The sequence below is a fragment of the Solanum tuberosum genome, unplaced genomic scaffold, assembly GCF_000226075.1.
Source record: "Solanum tuberosum cultivar DM 1-3 516 R44 unplaced genomic scaffold, SolTub_3.0 scf00005, whole genome shotgun sequence".
NCBI lineage: Eukaryota > Viridiplantae > Streptophyta > Magnoliopsida > Solanales > Solanaceae > Solanum > Solanum tuberosum.
The window spans coordinates 686,066-690,531 of NW_006238931.1; the positions used below are offsets into that span (position 1 = coordinate 686,066).

General features: G+C 33.9%; 1 long non-coding RNA gene across 1 annotated transcript; it reads left to right on the forward strand.

Moving 5' to 3' along the window:
- The first annotated feature begins 682 nt into the window (after positions 1 to 682).
- Positions 683 to 4,230, forward strand: LOC102580112 (uncharacterized). The gene is made up of 2 exons (XR_001473344.1): positions 683 to 1,214; positions 3,774 to 4,230. It is a non-coding gene; the product is annotated as an uncharacterized lncRNA (long non-coding RNA).
- Positions 4,231 to 4,466: the final 236 nt, after the last annotated feature.

The following is a 4,466-nucleotide window of genomic DNA, read 5'->3' on the forward strand; positions in this document are numbered from 1 at the left end:
ATGTTTTCTCTAATTTTAAATATAAAAACATTTACTATTAGGAATACTTAGTCCCCATATATTCATTTTGAAAAATATAACTCAACTCTCCTCATCCTCATACTCAAGTACTCAAGTCTTAAAAGATTGTAAAAGACTTCTCAAATTGACTCGAAATAACTCTCAAGACTTTACTCTTAACTCTACCTTGAATTAAATTATGAATTCAAGGGTTATGATTCATGTTATGAAGGATCTCTCAATTTTTAGATGTAGTTTAGAGTAGTTAGAATCAGAAAGGAGTGAAGGTACACTTTAAATTAACTCAGGCAGGACAAACGACGAAAATGGGACGGGGGCAGGCGACCCTGGCGCAGTGCTGGCGCGAGGTGCCAACCCTTGAACTTCAGAAGACTCACTGACGGCGCTGTTCACATCAAATTTTGGTCTAATATTTCTAAAGTTGATACTTTTTAAGTATTTTATTTTTTTAATAGTTCTAAATACATATTTTGTCAATTTAATGCAATTTGTTGATAATTATTCTTATTCTCAAAGTATTAGGATTTTTATCGGTTAATTATGTTTATGTTATTTTGTCACAGTCGATTGAATACAGTTTTAAGATAGTGATATTGTATTATTGGTGGTTTTGAATTCTTTATTTAGAAAATAGCTTGCACATTAAGTTAAGGGGCAATAGATTAAATTTTAGGGGTAATTTTCAGAAATTTTTTAATTGTTCATTATTATTTTTTCGGTGACAAGATCACCGGAGTTCCGCCGGAATCCGGCGAGTCCACCACCCGACGAAGACCCCTCATTTTCCTTTCACAACCAGCTTCAAAGAACACTCTCCTTTTTCCGTTTTCCCGGCGAAACAACCTTTCTCCCTCACTGTTCTACCTACCAGACCCTTCACTCACTTTTTTCGGCGAGATCCATCGCCGCTCCAGCGAGCTCAACAACCACCAGTCCTCAACCCCGTTTCCCTCTCCTTCACCACAGCACCGCCCGAAACCAGTAACAAACTAACCCAAAACCCGCCTGAAACCACAACCAAAACCACCCGATCTCCGGTGAACCAGCAACCAGAAAACGACATTTCCGGAGAAGGAGCACGAAGGTCAAACAACAGCAGCCAAACACGACCCCGTCGTGAATCCAACACCGGCGAACTCCTGATTTCCAGTGAGCCATCAAACGAACCAGACCCACACCATTGTTATTTTTCGGTAAAATCTTTGTCTTCTTTAGTACTTGAAATAAAGCTGCCTGATTTTCTTTGTTTTGATTTTAGTTTGTTGGTTTCGATTGTTATTACTATTCTTTGTTTCATTTTCTTTTACATACATTTTGTTTGATTCAATGGAGATTTTCCAGCATCTTTGTGTTGTTCGCTTCCGTGAATATGAATTCGTGATTAGTAGCTTTATTTGGATTAATTTTGTTCAGCCTTGGGATAATGTGTTTGATGTTCTGTTTATTAGTTTGTTGAATATTGTTGGGTTGGGGCTATTATATGACATTGTGACATTTATTCCTCTTTTGTTTGTTTTTGCTATATTTAATATTGATTTGTTATCAGTGAATTGGGCATTCTTATCACTTTAATTATTATTTATTTAATTGAATGTTCCAGCCACTTCCATACTAAGTTGCTCCATTTATTCATTATTTGCTTCTGTTATTAAAGTCTCTATTTTAGTCAATCATTAATTGTTGTTTATTCGTTATTTTATCATCTTCGTTTCTTTGAATTTAAATATTACTAGTGGGCTAATTTTAGATGTTCTTAATTGTTTCTAATGAATTGTTTAGTTGGGTAAAACTTCATGTTATTTTAGAATTGATCAATGAAAAAATTTCTCCATCGGTTTTGCAGGCCTTCCCTATTTTAAAAGACGGAAATTTAGTTTAAATTTATATTTTTTGTATGTTAAAAATGGCTGATGAAAAAATTACCGTCAATTTTCAAGGTATCCCATGTTAATAAGACGAGTTTTTATTTTTAAGTTATTATTTGATTTATTCATATTTATTCATTACTAACATTTTTATTAAGTGTCTTTACAGGTACACGGAGTTGCTTCCCATTGAAGCTATTCGAATAAAGTTCAAATTATATTATTTATTCATTATCTTATATATATCGATGTTAGGCAAACCTTATGTCGTTTCTTACATTATTGTTTTATTTTATTACTTGTGTATATCGCATGTTTATTATACTTGTATATTTGTTTTTATCTCCTCAATTTGAAAAAAATGAATTCAATCGGGATCCATATTTGTGGATTTTGAAGGATGTCTAACACCTTCCCTTCGGAATAACTTGAACCCCTTACATATGATCTATTGGTTTCGTAGACATTATTTTATTAATTAATTGATTTCCTAGTTTTTCCTAAAATTAGGTGTCGACTCTCTTTTAAACCCTTTTACCCCTTTACCTTTTTTAAAATTCTTTTATTCTTTTAAAATTGAATTACTATTTTTTGGTGAGTCACCGCGACATTGCGCCCTCTCAAAGGATGTCAACAAGCGTGCTACTCGTGCCGCCCCAGCCCTCTTGGCACATTTGGGGTGACCCGCCCCAGCCCCTTCCCAGAACATTCCAAAGAATTTTCTTTTTCAATTTTTGCCCTAATTCGCCTAGAATCAAATGATTTCTTCCAAACTCACTTAGATTCGAATAGCCAACATAAGTACACAAAAATCTACTCAAAAACAACCCTCAAACTCCTAACATTCATCTCAAAAACTCATCAAACTCATCATTAACTATTTAAGAACGAAACTTGAAGAAACTCATCAAGAACTCAAATCATTCTACCTCAAGAATGAAATTACAGATTTAAAATCACATGATTGGTGTGTGGGTGAACGAACCCAACACTATGAGAACTTACATACCTCTTAGGGATCAAACCCTTGGCGAAATTTCTCGACAAATCTTAAGAATCTTGACGAAAGCCTTGAACCTCTCCTCTTTCTCCTCTTGAACTCCTCTCAACACCCTAAGCGTGATTTTGAATTGTGAAAACTAACCCAAATCAATTTAGACCCTTAAAATATTACTTAAAATGTTTAAAGTTGATGGGATAAGGAAAAGACCAAAATACCTCTCATTAATTTGGGTAACTTTCCTTAACTAGACAGACTGACTTCAAACGGACATATCTCTCTCATCTGAACTCAAAACTAGCAAACTTGGTGGTGTTGGAAAGAGGATTCAAAGACCATTCATTTGATATCTTATGGTTCACCTAATCCATCTTGTACTGAAAGTTATGGTCGTTTGAAGTTGATTCAAAACTCACAACTTAATTAGCTTAAATCGAACAAATCTCAAACTAGCTCTTTCCAAATTAGTTCTTTCTAAATTTTGTTCTTTCTAAGACCGAGGTGTTACACTTAGATGCTTTGAAATTGTGCTTGAATGAAAAACAATTGTCCCAAATTTTTACTTCAAAGTGCTTTGAATGAAAGATTTTGAAAGAAAGAGAAAAACTTTTGCCTAGTGATTGATAGTGGAATCAATTGTGAGTTGTGTTTCTATATAGAGGTTTTTTTTTAGTCTTTTATTTTTGTATTGTGCAAATCCTATCTTGGGTGTAGATGAATACAAATCTAATTCTTAGTGAGTGTTTTGCTTTAGAATAAACAATAGTTCAAATTTGAGAATCTGATGAATTGGTATTCGATCAACTCATTAGACTCAAATTCATGAATTATTGTTATATTTTAATCTTAATTGAGGGGGTTTTAGGCCATAGTTCTCTTGTATGCAGGCATTTCTTGGAAAAGTCAAGTTTGAAGGATTTAGAGCTTGAAATCACTAAAGCACACCAGCGAAAGAACCGACATCCTACAAGACCTAGTTAGCGTCTCGCCGGTTATACACTGGCTTGGCTGGAAAAAAACTTCCTAAGTACCTACGACTCATTAGTGTTGCACAATTTTTGATCGGCATTCCGCAATTCCAGTGCAGGTGTTGCTAAAGAAACAAAAGGCTGAAGCGACAATGTGATTGATGTTGAACATTCTTAGATCGCCGTTCCACCGATCCAATGCAAGTTGAGGAGTAGAATCCCAAGGTAAAAACATACCTAGAGGCTAAAGTGCTTCTTTTGGAAGGTTTCATGGATAGAATAGGAATTTTTGTAATTATGTACCTTAATCTTTTTTCTAATTGACAATCATTAAGAATTAAGAACTTTTTGAATAACATTGTAGTGATTGAAATTATCTAAAAACCTTCCTTACTTTCTTCCTTACTTTCTAAGGAAGAAAACTTAGATTTTCATTCTTCTAAGTTTTGGATCTCAAATTTGTTAATCATTTTTTCTTGAAATTGAGTGTTTCTACATGAGTATATTCTCTATTTCCTCGATTATGAGTAGCTAAATCTAGTGTGAAATTCCTATCGGTATTAATTAGTTAGTTCTGAAATTGATTGTTATACATTAATTTATTGTTGTCTT